The 20,285-nt window shown below is 34.8% G+C and overlaps 1 protein-coding gene across 4 annotated transcripts in view; it reads right to left on the bottom strand.

Annotated features, from left to right (window-relative positions):
- The window catches only part of nrcama (neuronal cell adhesion molecule a), a 55,481-nt gene that overhangs the window by 27,867 nt on the left and 7,329 nt on the right, over positions 1-20,285 (bottom strand). The window contains exons 2-3 of one of the 4 annotated variants that reach the window (XM_079404290.1): positions 17,361-17,423; positions 6,887-6,958 (exon numbers count right to left, since the gene is read on the bottom strand). The gene's annotated coding sequence lies outside the window, so the exon portion shown is untranslated. Of the gene's footprint in view, positions 1-6,886; positions 6,959-17,360; positions 17,588-20,285 lie in introns of those variants that run through there. The other 3 variants (XM_079404288.1, XM_079404291.1, XM_079404289.1) reach the window with 3 other exon arrangements.

Below are 20,285 nucleotides of genomic sequence, written 5' to 3' on the forward strand. Positions count from 1 at the left end.
AACACAGCCAAACCCATCCATCTTTTTAATGTAAATCCAAGGAGAGGACACTACTGAGAGAAGCCTCTCAACAGCTCTCCGCTGTCATTGAAGACTGAAAAGAACAAACCGCTCTTTACTTTAGTCGAGGATGCCTTCAGGCCAAACGAGAGGGGACATGATTAAATGTCTCTTTTCACACCAAAGTCTGAAGCCCTTGAAGAGGGAATTAGATAAAACTGTGGAAAAACAGATGATACGGCAGCTTTATGCTAAACACTCTTGCTGTTTTAGGGTTAAAGTTTGTATACAAGCTCATATCTGTTCTCCAGACATTATACTGTTTTGTTTTGCATTTTAATTCATAAAGTACCTCTGGGCCAGTAGAATCCCTGTTTACACAAATTGTTTATGAAAAGCATTGCTTTGACTCATTTGCAAGAGCACAAATTAAGTTGAATCAATGAGTCAAGGAAATTTATTCAATTATCTGTCTGAACGAACTCAGCTGGTTTCACAGCATGGATTTCATTATAGATGTTAAGACAACAAACACAAATTTGTCTTCTGAAAGTCACTGGTTGCACAGTCTAAGCTTATAAATGTTTGACTGTATTTGTTGAACTGCTCCATTAGCAGTTTATCTAGCCATTACCCTGTCGTTGTGCTTGAAAACCAACAAATGATGTTTTCGGAAGCAAGATAATGCTAAACCACAGCTTGCTTTGTTTCAGAAGGTCACTGGTGGGAGTTAGCATAGTGTTACTATCTAAATAAATGAGATAACTTCATTTAACACGGCGCTGGGGTGAGGTTATCTACAGCTAAGGGGTCACTCGTTCTTGCAGCGACAGCAGAATGAGAGAGCGTTCTTTCTCTCCTGAGCTTTGGGAAGTTGCTGACTGTCAGCAAGCTCCTGTCTGGCAACTCACAAAATGCATTGTTGCTTTATGCTGTTTATAGTTCAGTTAAGCTGAAAATGCAGTGTGACCCGAACCACTAAGAGCAAAACTATTCACTTTAGGCAAAATAGCGAAATGTGGAAACTTGGGGAAAATTTGAGCAGATCTAAGATTTAGAAGCAGTTTTCACAATGTATCTAACTCATACTTGTGATGTCCTTAAGAGTTAAATATTCATAAAATAAAATAAAAACTAAAAAGAGTTTTTTATTACGTCATAATTCCAGATAAAATTGCAGATTTTGATGCACAATTCACATTGCATTTACAAAATGCAGTAACAAAACAACATATATCAATCTATCAGACCCTTAAAGGATTAGTTCACATTTAAAAAAAACTTTTGCTGATAATTTACTCACCCCCATGTCATCCAAGATGTCCATGTCTTTCTTTCTTCAGTCAAAAAGAAATTAAGGTTTTTGATGAAAACATTTCTCCATATAATGAACTTCATTGGGACCCAAACGGTTCAAGGTCCAAATGACAGTTTCAGTGCAGCTTCAAAGGGCTTTAAACGATACCAGACGATGAATAAGGGTCTTATCTAGCGAAACGATCGGTCATTTCAAAAATAAATCAAAAAGTTTAAGTTTTATAAGCACAAATGCTCGCCTTGCTCTGTTCTGTGATGCGCGTTCATGACGTCACGTAATACGCAATGACGTTGATAAGGTCACGGTTGACTTAGGCGGAAGTACCGAGTCAGTGTTTACAAATGTGCGGAAGGAGGACCATATACACATATTCAAATGTCTTTGTGTCAGTTTATCGTTTAAAATGCCCATTTCGTGTGCGTATCCTGGGTGTTTTAATATTAAAAAGCCTACTGACTCGGTACTTCCGCCTACCTCAACCGTGACCTTTTCCACGTAATTGCGTATTACGTGACGTCACGAACGCGCATCACAGAACAGAGCAAGGCGAGCATTTGTGCTTATAAAACTTAAACTTTTTGATTTATTTTTGAAATGACCGATCGTTTCGCTAGATAACACCCTTATTCACCGTCTGGTATCGTTTAAAGCCCTTTGAAGCTGCACTGAAACTGTCATTTGGACCTTGAACCGTTTGGGTCCCAATGAAGTCCATTATATGGAGAAATGTTTTCATCAAAAACCTTAATTTCTTTTCGACTGAAGAAAGAAAGACATGGACATCTTGGATGACATGGGGGTGAGTAAATTATCAGCAAAAGTTTTTTTTAAAAGTGAACTAATCCTTTAACTGCTTCAATGAAAATACTTTTTCATATACTTGGAAGCTTATGGGAAATATAGTCCAGAGTAATCAAAGCCTCCTGTGAGGGCCTGCTTTTCAAGTCTCTCATTCCGGAAAGTACCAATCATTGTTATTGACACAAAGGTCAGGAGAATATGGAGCACACAAAGGCTGAAATTACTGTTTAAGGTTACTGTGCAATTTTCTACTGTAATGTTGCAAAAAATCTTTATATAATAAAAAATACTGAAGACAGAGAGTGAGCTCTCAGAAACTACTACAAAGCATTAATTATTTAAAAAGCAGCCAGGAATGTCCAAAAATGACTCAATGGTTTCTGAAGGCTGCGAGTCATAAGTCTGACTTCATTCCTGCAGCTTTTTCCCAGACCACATGTGTGACTGTAACAGGGGGACGTTATATTTTATTCAACACTGGTTGTAAAGAGCTCTCAAATGTCCCACAATCTGTTGATCAGACTATATAATCTGCCTCAGTGCTGAGTACAAAATCTATACTCTTTTTCCATCAGCAATGAGAGACTGAGGGGGTGGGACATGTGTTTCATAAAAGATCAGGCCATGACAAGGTAAACCAGGCTTATTTGTATTCTGGAGAAACACAGTGAGGGTGAGAGGTATCTCAATGACCAGACATGATGACTCTAGAAAAATGACAGAGGTCACAGCTGCAAGAGAAATATTTCTAGTGTTCCAGCATGGTTTGAATGACAATTATTGCTGCTATGATTTTTTTACATTAAGATACTTAACAATATGTTATTAACTCTTTGGACGAGGTAATCAGTGAGAGAGATGCCTTTATAGATACAGAAACATCCCTAGTTGTGTCATGGATGGACCGATAACCCGTCAATCTGAATGTGTGTGTGTGTGTGTGTGTGTCTGTTTATTGAATGCAATTTCAGTTATTCGTATAATTATTTACAGGTGAAAGAATATGAAATTTGAATATATTTTGCTTGAAAATGCACTACTTTGATAAAAATGCATTTTTCTCAGTTTTTTGTCCAAATTGTTGTATTTCTGATTAAACCTATGTGCATTCAAGTGGTGATAAAACATGAACACATGAAGATAGAATAAAATAGTTTTTTTTTAATTAAAAGCAGAGGCTCGGTTCTTTATTATCTTACTAATTTTGTTAACTCATTTAAAAATGTAAGAAAGTAGCAATTCTGTTTTTATTTACAATATACCATACTTTATTTTTAATAATACATTTATTATTATTATTATTTCGTTTTTAAAATTATGTTGCCAAAGTAGTACCAATTTTGTTTTTGTTTATAATATATCATAATTTATTTTAAGTATTACATTAAATAAACAAATAAAATTTAAATTATTTATAAATAAAATGAATGAATTTACTATTGTATTTTTATGCATTGTTCTGTGAAATCTCTTTCACAATTTATTTTAGAGAATACAGGAGGAAAGGATCAAGAACCGGTTCTTATTTATTTATGTTTTTAAAAAATATGTTATCAAAGTAGTACTCATTTTGTTTTTGTTTATAATATATCACACTTAATTTTTAAATATTACAAGTATTGTTTAAATAAATAAATACTGTTTTGACACGTTTACTTTTCTTTATTATGATTACATTGCATTTTTTATTCTATAAAATCTCTTTTCACAATTTATTTAGCATAATATGGAGGAAAGGATCAAGAACTGGTTCTTAATAATGTATTTGTTTGTAAATTAAGATCATTTTAAAATATGTTTCCAGTTGCATTATTTAAATGAATTAATGAATTACATTTTTTAAAGACATTTACTATTCTATTTCTGTGTTTTGTTCAATAAAATCTCTTATCACAGTTTATTTTAGCTAATACCGGAGGAAAGGATGGGTTGGCATGCTGCTCGCTCTGTTCCATCTGTTCGGCGCTCAGATAAACTGTGGTCATCTGTCCACATGCTGAATGTGGGTGAACAGGAGCTTTTACAGTGTGTGCTGATATCACTACCATTCCATGGTTCAAAATGTGCTATGATGTAACACTTGTCATGCCATCTAATCCATTTGTGAAAGCAAACACAGAATTTCCAGGAAATACATTTAGCTGTAGTCATAAAGACAGAGTTCAAATCTGTATTGCAGACAGATTAAAGAGACAGTTCACCAAAGAAATTAAAAGCAAAATTGGGATGTAACACAAAAGACACATTGACTGCTTTTATGATGCTTGAGGTAGTCATCCACTGAAAATCTGGAGGTCACCATTCACTTTAATGGAAAACACATCATGCACATTCAACTGAAGAAAGTCATTCACATTTTAAATCACATGAGTAAATGAGCCAAAACTGAAAAATCTGCCATCAACTATTCTTTTAAGTCAAACCAAAAGGCATATAAAGAAGAATCATCATGGAAATATGTCACAAAATGCGTCTCAGTCCACACAAACAAACCCCAAAAAGTTGACACCATTATATGTCACAAAAACAACTTCCCAGCAGCAGCAGCAGCAGCATCATGCTCACGAGATCACTGTCTATTTCTATCTGCTTTTTCCTCCTAAACACAGCTGAGCTCTGAAGCACCCCGTCTGTATAGCTGCTCTAACGGGGCCAGACGCTCTTAGTAATGCCGAAGCACAGCAGGGATCATCATTAGGGAAGAATCACATTCAGTCCATTCATTTCAAATTAAATCATTAGAACATATAGTTTTCATCATAGTATCAGCATGGAAAACACATATTCAACACATCACATGCACTTCACTGCTTCTGAACCACTATCACTTGCATTCCTATAGAACAAGAAGTCAAGTATGCAGTGTGTGTGTGTTTTTAATACATTAGTCTTGGCTGGAATATGAAGGATTCTGGATAATCTCAAAAGAAGCAACTAATTAAAATGTAGCTTGAAAAGTTTGCATTCTACATTTAAAGATGAAGATGTCTTCAACTTTGATTTCTACAGATTCATCACTTTTTACTCTACCGATTCATCATTTTTCCACAGAACCAGAGATATTTTCCCTGATTTAAATCAGATTAGATTATATAAGGTTTTATTGATCGATTGGATTTTTTGTAGGAAGTGTCTCACTTGTGGCCTAACACTGCTGACAACCAGTTTGTGCCCTCAGAGGCTAAATCGAACACTTTGGATGACAGAACAACATACGTATGCTGCTTCAACTGCAGATTCAGCACATTTACTGATCAGCACTACAAGGTTTTTTTCTACAGTGTGTACATTTGATTGTTCTCTGTGTTTTAGTGTACTTTAGACTTTTAGCTACTATGCTGAAACTGAATGTCCTCCTTCATTATATCTAAATATCTAAAAATGAGTTAAAAGAATACTCCAAACCAAGTCCGTATGACTTACTTTCTTAAATAGAATGCAGAATGAGAAATTTTGAATAATGCTGTCACTAATTTCCATGCAGTTACAACAAATTGGGACTGAAGCTTTAAAAATCACACAAACTTTCAGATCTTTTCAATGAACTTTTCATTCACCAAAGATCCAGTTCTTAAGTTAACTAACTTGATTCAGTTGCAGCGGTTATTGAATTAATTTTCACCTTTTCTCAAACAAAGCTATCATAAAGAATGACTTCAGCAGACCACTTTTACATTTACATATAGTCATTTGGCAGATGCTTTTATCCAAAGCGACTTACAATTGGGGAATACAAAAAGCGATTAATCTTGAAGAGGCAATCAGACAGAGGAAGTGCTCGTAACACCAAGTCTCAGTCATTGTTCAAATAAGTACAAGCTAGTAAGCGGAGAGAAAGATCGAGGGAAAGAGTTTTTTTGTTTTTTATGATTATGACTTTATGATATGACTTTTATGATATTTAGGACTCTTATGGGTCTTTCAGAAGCTTTTAAAGCACCAGCTCTTGCACCCCAATCTTGTTATTGAAGGATAAGAGCAGCCAGCACATTCTTTGAAATTACGCATTTTGTGTTCCACAAAATTAAATAGATTTGGAACTGAATTTTGATTTTTGGATGAACTATTCCTTTAAATCAGAGATCCCCAAACCAAGAACAATGGAAAAAAGAAGACATGTCATTAAAGCATATATTAATTTCTAATTTAGATTTTTGTTTTAACATTTGTTGTTTTATTTTTGCATTGAAATATAAGTGAATTTTACTAAAAATGAATTTAAATGAGTTTAATTATTTTATTTATTTATTTTAAATATAATACATTTAAATATAATACTGTCGAATATAATGCAACATTTACTTTTGGCCCACAGTCCTCAATCAGATATGACTTTTTAGCCCTTCATATTAACAAGTTTGGCCACCTCAGCTTTAAATGATTTATTCATTTCAATCCATTTTAATGTAGAATACAAGACATAGTAAATGAACGATCAAAGATCACGGACACAACTGCACTAGTTAAACCTCAAACCAGACACATTTCCCAGCTTTCAACATAACAATCTGTCAGCACACATCGGTGTGTGCAAGCAGCCAAAATATGCTAATTTCTTTCGATTTCAGTAACAGCTTTTTAGCTCATCTTGGGGAAGTGAAGAAGGATATGCAAGTCATAAATCAAAAAACACATCACTCATTCTTTTTCATCTTTTTTTCTTTTTATGCCTCTGCTCTGTTCCTCTCTCTGTCTGAGACGAAACTGCCACTGAATCACAATGAATACATCAAAAAGTCAGTGGGAATCCAACAAAGAGCATCTTACCTGTTTCGACTATATGAAAGAGTGGATTCTCCGGTTCCGACCAGACGTCAGCAGCTCAGAATAGAGTGGATGCTGTAAAAAAAAACAATGCCATCTTTAAAAGAGGAGCTCTTATACGACAAAGCGAATGACTGAAGTTTGTACTAATCTGAGGAACACTGAAGGACATTATAATTAAAGGACAAAAGGCTTCTCAGTGCACAGATGCACCGAAAGTGAGTACATTCCAATAAAAAAGGCAAAAAAACACAACTTTTGTTATTCCAAAGCCCACTGGGATTTATAAACATTATTGGCTCTGTGCAAACACAAAGCCATGCCATATATCAGCAGAAAGACTGACAGAGGGACCTGCTTTCTATGGCACCCCTACATCAAACGTGCTGGTTCATGGTCGTGCATATATAATAGCGTTTTCCCTCGAGACACACGCATTCATTTCACATTAACAGAAACACGGCCGCTGACCCAGCCTCCCCCCCAGCATCTTTTGATGGGAGACTGGCCACAAAGACGCTGTGAGGCAGAGCCGCGTCGCTTTACTGCATTGTTTTCTCGAATATGAGGCAAACTGAGGAAACCTCCAGCCTCTAGTGAAGCTGTCACACACAGCTGCTGTCTCACAGAGACCAGAAAGAGGGAGACTGAGAGAGAGAGCGAGAAAGAGGCAATAGAACAACAACAAAAAATTCACACTAACTACCTCCCACCTCTCAGAGCTGACCTGAGGTGTTGTCATGGAGACGGGCCGCATGCCGGCATGATCGGGTGAGAGAGAGATAGAGAGAGAGAGAGATGAAGGGGGTTCTGAGAGAATAAAATATGTGATGTTGAGAGACAGATCTTACAATGTTTCAGCATTATCTGCATTATCAAAAATCTATCCACTCAGTTATTTTTTCATCCATCTGTTTCTTTTTCAACCATTTATCGAAATATTGATCCATTTATCCATCTATCAATTTATTTTTCATTAATCCATCCATTTATCCCTTCATCCATCCATTTCTATTTGCATCCATCTGTCTATTTCTATTTTCATCCATCCATCCATCAATGAATCAATCCATCAATCCATCCACATATTTTTAATCTATCCATCCATTCATCCTTCCATACATTACTTTTTTCATCCATTCATCTATCTATTTTTCAGTTTCTTTTTTATCCATTTATATATTCATTCATGTATCCATTAATCCATTTCTTTTTCATCCATCCATCCATTCATCCAACATCCATTTATCCATCCATCCATCCATTCATTTATCTATTGATCTATTTTTTTCATACATACATTCATCCATCCATCCATTTATCCATAGCTTTTTCATCCATCCATCCACCCATACCTACATTTCATCCACTCATCCATTCACGTATTCATCCATTTATCCATCCATTCATTTCTTTTTCATCCATCCATCCATCTATTTATCTTTTTCATGCATTCATCTATCCATTGCGTTTTCATCGATCTATCCATCCTTAAATTTCTTTTTCATCCATTTTTCCATCCATCCAACATCCATTTATCCATCCATTCATCCAACATCCATCCATCCCTCCATCCAACTATCCATACATTTTTCTATTGATCTATGTTTTTCATACATTCATCCATACATTTATCCATTTCTTTTTCATACACACATCCATTCATCCATCTAAATTTTCTTTTTCATCCATTCATATATCATCCATTTATCCACCCATTCATTTCTTTTCCATCCATCCATTCGTCCACACAAATTTGTGTATACTGATCAGTAAATTAATACTATATCACCTACATCAACATACATGAGTATATCTATCTATCTACTTAAATGAATTAAACGTACCACAGATTGGCAGATAAAACATTAAAAGGTTTCTCCCATCAACTCAATACATGCTGCCATGTTGTATTTGTGCACCTACAGACATCCCATCAGCAGACACTATGACTTCAGAATAAACAAATCAGCACACACAAAGACAAATCTGACTGGTTTTAACAGGCAAGGTGACACCAGGTGTGTACCGCGCATTGGACAAAATGCTGTTTGTTCTAAGGAACTATTGTCACAAAACCCAAGTCAAAGAAGTGAAAGGAAATAGTTCACCCTGGAGGTGTAACTTTGACTCACAGGGTGTGAGAAACGCAAATGTTACCCTAATAAATACCATAAAACCCTCAAGATCAAATCACCGAGAACAAATTAACTAACACACCAAACAAAGGGCTTTCTGGGTAAAAACGTTATTTTTAACAGCTAGAACACTATTACCTTAATACTGCAGTGATTCAACAGCAGTCCTTTCCTGGTCACAATGTGTATCAAGTGTGTATCTCGCTAACCATTCTCTATGGCTCGTGCAGCATGTGTGTGGCCGGTGAACGCTCTGACAGGCATCTGCCTCACATACACTCGACTCTCCCTGGCATCCACCCCCATGTGCCTGCCTCCTAACTCGGTGAGATTAACACACCCCTTTGTTACCGTACAAAGGGGGTTAATGCATTTCCTGGAGCAAACCAAAAGCATCCGTAGGGACTGAGGGATGGAGAGAGGCAAAAAAGCAAAGCAGAGAAACAAAGATAAGGAGAAAAATATATATAGTGATATTTGGATATTTAAAGAGCACATCAGGCTCATTTAGCAGGTCTGTTTGTTCTGTCAAGTGCTTGCTTGAACGTTTCCTTTAATGGAACAGAATCGCAGATGTGCTGGAGATCCCACTTAACCCCTAAGAGTGTGAAATGACACTTAACAAATGAAATTAGTGCTTCAACACTTAACTGACAAACGCTTCAATCGTCATTGACTGAGGATCCTTTGGAGAAAGACTGAGCACAGATTTCAGGACCACCAGAAACCTCAAGACGATCCTGAATCAGAACAGGCATCTGTCTCGGATAAACACATTTAGACTTTATTGTTCTCTATACGGTCTTCAATAAAAGTCATATTATAAAAGCAGAGCTCTATGGCAACCAAAACATTTATCCTAATATAGCTAGATGTGATTTTACTAAATAGAATAAATTCTTATTATAAAACATTGTACACTAATCTACACTATTTTAATGTTTCTGTGGGACAATGTGAGAGACACCTATCAAATTCAATTGATTATTGTAAATATTATCAACCCTCTACTTGGCAATAGAATCTCCATTGGCTTGTAATTTTTTTTAGTTTACTCACCAGACTAATATTAATTATCTGATATACTAATATATATATATATATACTAATATATATATATATATATATATATATATAAAGCTTATGTTTAGAAAATGGCACAGTTTTTTTTTAAATATCTCACTTAGCATCAATCAGTCAAACATTATATGATATTATGATAATTTAGCATTAAATGATGATAGAACTTTAGTAATTAGAATAACCATGTATGAATGCATATTTGTCATGTTGACTGAAATTAGGTCTGGTGGTGGTGCTTAAGATATTGTTTGTCATTTAGTGTTTCTATAAAAAAAAGGGGGGGGGGGGGGACTACAAATAATACTGATAAGATAAATCTACTACGAATTCTACTACTTATAAGAACAATAAAAAACGCACTAAGGATTATTGAGCTAATGGATTCATGAATATTAATCAGGTTGTCTGCGTTCGCTCGAACTGATTCGCTGAAATCAAAACAGGGAGGATAATAGGTGAGTGCCAGCCAATGAGATTGCCGTTTGCGCATTAGTCCCGCCCACTACCTGCTGCAGCACCCGGGGAGCAGGTGGGGGTTCGGTGCCTTGCTCAAGGGTCTCACCTCAGTCATGGTATTGAGGGTGGAGAGAGTGATCACTCCCCCCACCTACAATCCCTGCCAGACCTGAGACTCGAACCCACGACCTTCGGGTTACAAGTCCGACTCTCTATCCATTAGGACACGACTGCCACAATGGTCATTAAAAACCTCATCATCAATAAGAGGATACCTCAGGCATGATGAAAATCATTTTATAAAATGGTGACAACAGTAATATAATTTAAAAAATAATTAATCAGAGTAAACAATTCTGCCCTGAAGTAATATAGTTCTAATAGGCTGACAGCGGTTGCCAAGCAATGTAGCAACTTGGCTCATTATTGTAGACATCAACTGATATGCGTTCGCAAGAGTGTGTGTGTGTGTGAGCACAGTTCATTAGAATGTAACATATAGTAAAAAGTGATCTTTAAACTGGATATTGAAATATTGTATGTGACATATACCAGTTTGTACATTCCTGTCCTCCCTGTATTGTATATTGTTGCGAGCATGAACAGATATAGGCAGTAACCTAATCTCAGTAACCTAAAAGTAATACCCGTATCCAATAACGAAGTTCCCATTTTACCATACTGTGGCTTTTCGAGTATCAAATGAGGGAGGACATATAGATATAGTCTAGAGTATATATGAACAGAGAGAAAAGCACTGATTACTTTCCCTAGCTCTCAGCTTTAATTTACCCTGTCTGAGTGTTAACATCCGTCAGACTGGGGTCCCTCACACACACAACACACACACACAAATGGCCGAATAGACTGAGCGCTGGAGAGCTGCACAAAAGGGCATGGAGAGGCCTTTTCACACAGCAGATTTAGCACACACCAGCTGGGCTTCCAGCACAGAGACGAGTCGCCACTGAACTCTCTGTCATTTCCACTTCAGCTCTGAGTTACACAGTTATCCACACTAACGGACAATACATAGACATAATTCCCACCAGACTTCCAACAGCACTAGAAAGGAAACAAAAGACCTGCTTTTCTTTTTAACTTTTTAAGTTCATAATCCACTTGATCTTGTGTAGGATCAAATAATAGATTTTTAAAAATATATATATATATACTTTGTATAAACCAAAAATATATTTATATAGATGAATGGGTGATAGATAATAGACGATTAAAAAAAGAAAAGTTGTATTTTGTAATAAATTATAAAAATATAAATATATATAAGAACTGTGACAATATCTCCAAATGCTTCAAGAAACCTACCTGCAAAGCTACAGTACTGTTAAAAGTTTTAGGCACTTGTGTAAAAATGCTGTAAATGAGGATGCTGGCAAAAAAATAATGTCATAAATAGATTTTCTTTATCAATTAACTTCTATTAACTAAATTAAATCAACATTTGGTGTGCGTTTAAAGCAGCTTTTGCCCTATGTGCACTTGTCCATAGTTTTACAGGGAAGTTTCTTGAAGCATCTTGGAGACGTTGCCACAGTTCTTCTGAATTTAGGATGTCTCCGTTTGTTCTGTTTCTTCATGTCATTCCAGACAGACTGGATGATGATCAGATCAGATCTCTGTGTGGAGCACTGGCTGTTGTCTGACTCCTTGTGCAAACAAAAATCTCACTAGATTATTACAATTAATGGCAAAATGAATGTTTGGATGTTGAATGAATGTTTGTTTGCTGACACACTACAGCAAAAGATAGAAATAACTGACTTAAAACCATTTTTAGCTTGTGAAAATAATAGTGTTCTAATAATTTTGGCCACCACTGTATTACAATGTATAGTAATATATTTTATTCAAGCACTGAGTTGTATTGACATAATGAATAAGACAGAGGAACAAAAGAGAAAGCAAAAGAACGTGAACTAGAACTGTTGGCATGATGCCCCTGGGGAGGCCACAAATTGCAATAACACACTGTTATTTGATTTTTATGTTAATGATGTGGTTTGAGCAAAGGCCACATGCCAAGAGAGAGATGGAATGGCTGTAGGGTTCCACGCACGATAGCACGGTTCTTAAAAATCTATTGGAATCATCTAGATACAAAATAAGTAGTGGTGTAAAATTACATTTTAAAGGTACACAAATTTCTGATGCACTAGCATTACTACATTGATATTAAAATTATTATTTTATTATTATTATTATTATTATTAACTATTTAATTTAGTTTATACACACAATTATATTTTAATATTTTTTATAATTTATTTTCTTAATCAAATTTGCTTTAGTATATTATTTATGTTTTATAAAATAATATTTCAATGAAATAGTAGAAATGTCATAATGGCTATTTTATCAATTTTGAAAATATTTTTCTTTTTCAATCCAGATTTCCTGTGTTTTAACTGCTTATTCAGGCACACCGTGTATGAAAGCTCTTACAACTCATTTTACCCGCTGATGACTTATGTGCCTTCCATTTTATTGATCCGCCTGTTTATATAAAGGCCACAGTTCTCAGAAACAGTCAATAAAACAGCATTCAGCCCTCTTCGATAAGGTCAGCATATATTGGCCATATTTTCCGCACAAAGCGCTCATTACCACGCTGATTCCTATTCGTTCTGTTTTCAACATTACTCTTGGGTTTATAAAACACACAGTAAACAACAATGGCAGAGATCAACTCTTATCTCAGAACGGCCACATAACTCAGTCTCTCTTTCAAACTCCTGATCACACAACATCATCACCACAGAGACTCAACCAGGCAACAAGGCAACGAGGCCTGGCGATGGTGGGGCCACCCCGGCGACCCTGACCCACCAGACATTAAGCCGGCACTCCAGAGAGAAACTAATCTTGTGTAACATACAATGAGCGGGCACCGAAAGAACAAACCAAAGCAAAGAAGCAGACACAGAGGGAGAGTTGGCTGAGAGAAAGCTAATGAGAAACGTATTCTTCAAAAGAAAACACGACAAGCTGGTGGTAATAAAAAAAAAGAGAGTGGGGAGAACTGGGGAACTACGGGGCTGTATTTCACTCTGAGGGGAGCTATACGCCTGATGGATGAGAGAGGAGAGGGTCGGGAAAGGCTTCTGTGATGCCTATTATTAGCTTCACTATAGAGGGAACAGATTTCTCCTTAAGCCAGAAACTCAGCTGATTGAGAAATCTTCTCAGAGCGACTCCCTGAGTCCCGTGAATCACACCGGACACACTCGCCCTGAGGACAGCCGCCTGAACGGTAACAAAGTCAAGAAAAGATGTCAGCTGAGAGAGAAATTTGAACATATATCTATTCAGTGAGCATCCAATGTGACATTCTGATTTTGACTTTTTTTATTGCAGCAGATATTATTGCATGGCTTCCTGGAAAATTTTATATTTAATTGCTGTCCCTTTCAGAATACATAATACAATAAATTTATATAAATAACATAAAATAACAAAAAAGATCGTTTAGATCTGTTCAATGCCTCTTTCAGAATACTTAATAGGGTATAAAATAATGTAAATAAATTGTTTTATTTTGTTAAAAGTATATACCCTTTCAGAACACAAAAATTATAATAAAATAACACACAAAACTATTTTATTTTTATTAATAAAATTAAATTAACCAGTAAAGTCCTGCTGGACAGGCCCTTTCAGAATACATTATAACTAGTGCTGTAAACGATTAATCGTGATTAATCGCATCCAAAATAAAAGTTTTTGTTTAAATAATATATGTGTGTGTAGGCTTACTGTGTACAGCATATATTTTGAAAATATTTACATGTATTTATATGTATATATTTATATTCATATAAATTATATAATAATATAAATATATTTCATATATAAATGTAAAATTTGTCTTAAATATATACTATGTATGTGTGTATTTACATATACATAATAAATATATACAGTACACACACATATATTATGTAAACAAAAACTTTTATTTTGGATGAGATTAATCGCAATTAATCGTTTGACAGCACTAATTATAACGTAATATAATAAAATAATATAAATTAATTACTTTATTTTGTTAATAAAAAAACTACATACATAAATCATGCACTACAGTTTATATTTGACCACTGTCCCATTCCATATACATAATAAAATAGTAAAATGATATAAATAAATGATTTCATTTTAGAAATAATATAAAATAAAATAACTCACAATGCTGTATATTTGACTGCTGTCCCTTTCTGAATACATAATAAAATAATATAATAAAAACAACATATTTTTATTCTATTTAAAATAAAATAACATTATATCAAAAATAAAATAAAATAAAATAAAATGGACAAGACTTGATAACCCTGTTTATTGACTGATTGTAAAAGAGTTTGGTGTAATTGCACACACTTTTTAAAACAAGGACCATAAGTTTGTGTACCAACTAATGAAACGGCAATGATCATCTAGATAGCCAAACGTTTCAAAACTGAACTCCTGAACACAAACCTTGAAGAACTCTATCAAAGGGATAGTTCACCCAAAAATAAAAATTTTATGTTTATCTGCCACCTATCTCTCAAATGGACCATTGACACTCCTAATTGAGATTGTAGAACAGTGTACCTCAAAGTATCGTCACGAGCTGCAGGGTTTAATTTGGTTTTGTCTGTGTAGGCCTATGTTTTTTTTTTCTCTCAAAGCCATGAGTCCCATTGACTGCAATTATATGACTGACAGACTGCAACGGAGTTAAAAATCTTCGTTTGTGTTCTACTGAAGGAACAAAGTCACCTACATCTTGGATGCCCTGGGGGTAAGCAGATAAACATCAAATTTTCATTTTTGGGTGAGCTATCCCTTTAAAGAGCAGAAGGCAAAAAAAAGAGTATTTACATACATCTAAATGTTGCAAAAACAATGTCATTTTAATATTCAACAAGAAACATCCCAAAGATGCCTACAATTCAAATTTGCCTACATTTTCCTTATGAAAACATGCACACAGTTGTGCTTTCAAAAATCCAATTCACCATATTCCCACCTGATTTCAAATTGATGCAATCACAAAACGGATCTAGCACGTTCCTATCCATCATGAAATGCTCCGTCAGAACTAACTCTAGCATGTAAGCACCCTAATTCTGAAAATATTACTGCATTTGTAATGTTTCACCTCAGTGTCCCGCAGTGACAGTCCCAAGAAGAGATTTTCTATGACGACTTACCAACTGACAGTAAATAACAGGAATACCTTAATTCCATACAGTGACTGTGAGAGTGTGGAGGTCCTGGATAATATTATTATCCAAACAGCAGAACCCCATTATTGCAGGATCATACTGTTACCTGCCAGATAATTGAATAAAATGACAATATTCCAGAGAAAAATTTGTTAAAACAGCGTGTGCTGAGCAGACAAACATATTCTATCACCTTAGAAGGTCACAGCATAGGCACTATTAAAATAAACACCTCCATATCCAGGAGGTTTACTTACAGTCTGAAAGAGTCAACTGTATTTGGCCTCTACCTGACAAAATGACAAAAGTGATTGTCCACAACAGAGCAGCATATTACAGCCCTATCTGGCCTTATTTGTAAGCAGTCAGGCTTGAGCAGGCAGCAATGTCATTTCCATGAACACATCCAGAGCGCCTGTCTGTGTCTCTGACGCCTCTGGCAGCAACAGACACTCAGAGCGCACATGCAAAATGAAGCTGAGTCTTGATTTCCATTATACAAAGTGGTATTACTAAACCATGAGTGACCTGCATTCAAATGCACTTTTGTCATGTGGACTGTATCATAAATCAAGAGCAGTGCAGTGCATTTTGGAGCAGCCCTGACATGCCTTCACGTCAGTGTCATGGACACATATGCATGAACCAGATAAACAGATGCAATTGTCCCTCTAACTGTTATGAATAATGAATTATCTCAATGATCTATAAGGTTAAAAAAAGGTGTAACTTTTAACTTGACATGCATCCTGAAAACATCAATTTGGTGTAAAAAACCTTTATAATAAAAAAAGGCATTATGAAAAATAAAATGATGATAGATAACTAACTTTTCACCTCTTTATACTCAAGGAAATATTAGTGCTGGCAACGATTAATCACATCCAAAATAATAGTTTTTGTGTACATAAAACAGTATATGTTTGTGTACTGTGTATATTTATTATGCATATATAAATACACACACATGCATGTACATATTTAAGAAAAATATGTTATGTTTATATATTAGATATATTTATATATAATATAAATGATGTGAATATAAATATATAAATACATGTAAATATTTTCAAAATATATATTGTATGTGTGAGTCTTTATATATATATATATATATATATATATATATATATATATATATATATATATATATATATGCATAATAAATATAAAGTACACACACATATATTATATAAACAAAAACTTTTATTTTGGATGCAATTAATCGTGATTAATCGTTGCCCAGCATTAAAAACATGTTTCTGTCATTTAAAAAGTAATTGCAACTTTACTTACCACAACTGCAACATTATATATCACAATTTCTCAATGCTCTATATAATTATCAAAATGTTCATTTTCTACTTCAAGTCTGATAATCTCTAACAACTGTGACTTCATATCTCACAAAAAAGTATTTCTTATTTTCTTACAATCATAAATAAAATGAAATATTCATTTTTTTACTCAGAGGCCGAAACAGAATATAAAATGAACTGATAATTAGATGTTATAAAATCTAAAAGTAAATGCAAATAGTAACGACAGAAATAGTTTAACACTTACCCTCTTTAGGGACAGATATTGCATCAAACGACTGCTTCACCATATTCCAACGAAAGACAGAAACTTGTGTTATAAAAAAAAAAAGAAAGAAAAGAAAGCATGAAAGCTAAATAAACAAACAGTCGAGTGTTGTCTTTTGCTCTGATGCTCTAGAGCCCTTGAAGGTCGTATGCATAACAGATTACAGGCTTGGCATGTGAAGTAGGAAGTGAAGTACTATTCAAACTGAGACCAAACCAAGTCAAAGACTCAATTTAGCAACTTCAGGGATTTAGGATGTAAGCTAGCTGCCTGCTCTAGCACATATTATACCTGACTAATGAATTAAAAACAATATGTAGCTGCCAGACTAAATTAGTAGACTAAACTGTATTAAATTATTCAGTGTTTATGCCACAGGCATTGAACTGCCATATTATCATCCAGAGTCATCTACATGGCCAGAGGTCTCATTCTACCTCTTTTTTAATCACTCTCTCTCTCCATTTAACATAATTTCATAATCTGAGCTCAGTGGAAAATACACCCCCAACGATGAATCAGCCCCCTGGAAAACCATAGAACTGGCTCTATATATGAACAGACAAACTACTTGAACTACTTGAGAAGCTCATCGAACCTCCAGAACCAGTGGCTCAGTTCAACATCTCCAGGCCCACCTTGAAAGAGGTGAAGGACGCAGTAATGGCAGCAATAAAGTCACTATAAAATAAAGTTTATTATTATTATTATTATTATTCTAGTCTGTACATTATGTTTCATCTTTAAAAGTAAAGATAAAGAGGCACATGACTCTAGTAGTATATTTCTTGTTGGGCTTTCCCTAAACTGATCTAATTTTAAGAGTTAAAGAGGAAGAGAGAGACACAGAGAGGAAAAAAGATCCGTTTAAGGTGTCAGTTTCAGAGGTTGTGAATGTGAATGAGGACAGACAGATGAAAATCAGTGAGAGTGATTTAAGAAAAATATATTTTCTTGCCATAAAGATCTGCATTATTACAGACAAATCTGCAGACTGGCTCACATGAGCAGAAATAATTCAGAATCTATTAATATCTGATACTAAATCCTCAAAAAAACAAGACTGTATCTGACAATATCTGACACATGATGCCAGTAATTTAAACTACTTGTATTTTCTTAGTGATTGTTGGTGGTTTGGTTTTCTTCAAAGAAAGTGGGGCAAAACTGTAGATACAAAAGAAAATGTTTTTAAAGGCTTGCTTTTATAAGATACAAATCATTCTTACAATCGTTCAGATTTCCAACCTGGTTTTGCATCACTGAAAAAGCCAAATTTAATCTAACCATTTCCAGAACTGCTAATATCAGTGCACTTACATAACTGACAGGAAATGATCTACTCTTTTATCTGATATAACTCATGTGAATGACTTTTCACAGTTGACAAGGGACTCTGATATGAAGCTCTAAACATCATTAAAGTCTACAGAAGTCTGTCTGGAGTGAGTCTCAGGCGTACAAGGGAGTTTGAGGTCTTTAAAACAGGAAGTTGGATTACTTTGGGCCTCCATTGTGATTCACAGACATGCTACAGACAGAAACCAGCTGCCAAGGCTTTTTGGAGAACTTTTAAAGTCAAAGACATGCTTGTGACTCATATTAGATCAACAATAAAACCTCATCAAAGCACACAGGAGTGTTTGGAGTGTGTTTGGAACAAGGGAGGATACAGGGTTCACGAAAGAGGCCGGGAGGACAAGAACAGAAACCTGTCCCGCAGGAGTGAAATTTCACAGGGCTTGTGGGCGCCATGACCTCCGAGTTATTTACACCGAGTCATAAAGTCAACACACATCTCTCTAAAGCAGCAAGCAGGCCACAGACCACAGCTCTCAAATACCCATAAATCAGCAGGGTTAAAGCACAATGATTCTACGCCAATTTAAATATTTCACATTTCTCCGTGGTTAGGTTGGTCGGACGTTAGATATTTTGCAAGTAAATGCACGTTCTTGAGATGACACTGATATGTTGATGCAAAACACAAAGAAGCAGTGTCTTAAAAAGTTTGTTACTTCCTACTGAAGTTGATAACATGACAACCACAACTTCAAAATATTTACACTTTATAGTTACATTTCTATTATTAGTTACAATATATATATATATATATATATATATATACTACCGGTAAAAAGTTTGGAATACTTAAGATTTGTTTGCCTAATATTTTTTAAAGAAATCACCTTGCTCACCGATGCTGCATTTATTTGAATAAAAATACAGTAAAAAGAGTAATATTGTGAAATATGATTTCAAAATGATACAATTTCAAATAATGGTTTTGTATTTTAATATATATTCAAATGTATTCCTGTGATAGCAAAACTGAATTTTCAGCAGCCATTAATTCAGTTTTAGTGTCACATGATATTTTATAATATGCTGAAATAATTTTTTTATAAAAATAATATTATGAAATTATTTTTATTAAACAGTTAAAACAGTTAATATATGAAACATGAATCTATAAACATATAGCCTACTGAAGATGATAATATGACAACTGGAGAATGGAAAAACATACTTCAAAAGTTTTTTTTATGAAATAAAATTATCACTAGGTCTATGTAGATTCCCACTCCTAATGATTATACGTGGTACAGACCACTGAGACCCATGGGAAAATAAAAAGAGGTGATCATAAAAGATCATTTTCTTCTTTAGAATGAGTGAGAGTGAGTGCACAATTGACTGAAACCCCAGCATATAAAATACACTTCATCATAAATGGGCCTGAAAACCATCACAGGACTAAAATGACCCACAATTCAATAGTTTTTTCCAATAACCATGTTGTGTAAGGAGACACTCTCTTGGTGCAAAAGAGGACAGGGCACTAACCTCATCCAGAAAAAATGGCCAGCTTCTGCTTTCAATCACTAAATTAGCAGATGACAG

The sequence above is a fragment of the Barbus barbus genome (genome assembly GCF_936440315.1).
Source record: "Barbus barbus genome assembly, chromosome: 42".
Classification (NCBI taxonomy): Eukaryota; Metazoa; Chordata; class Actinopteri; order Cypriniformes; family Cyprinidae; genus Barbus; species Barbus barbus.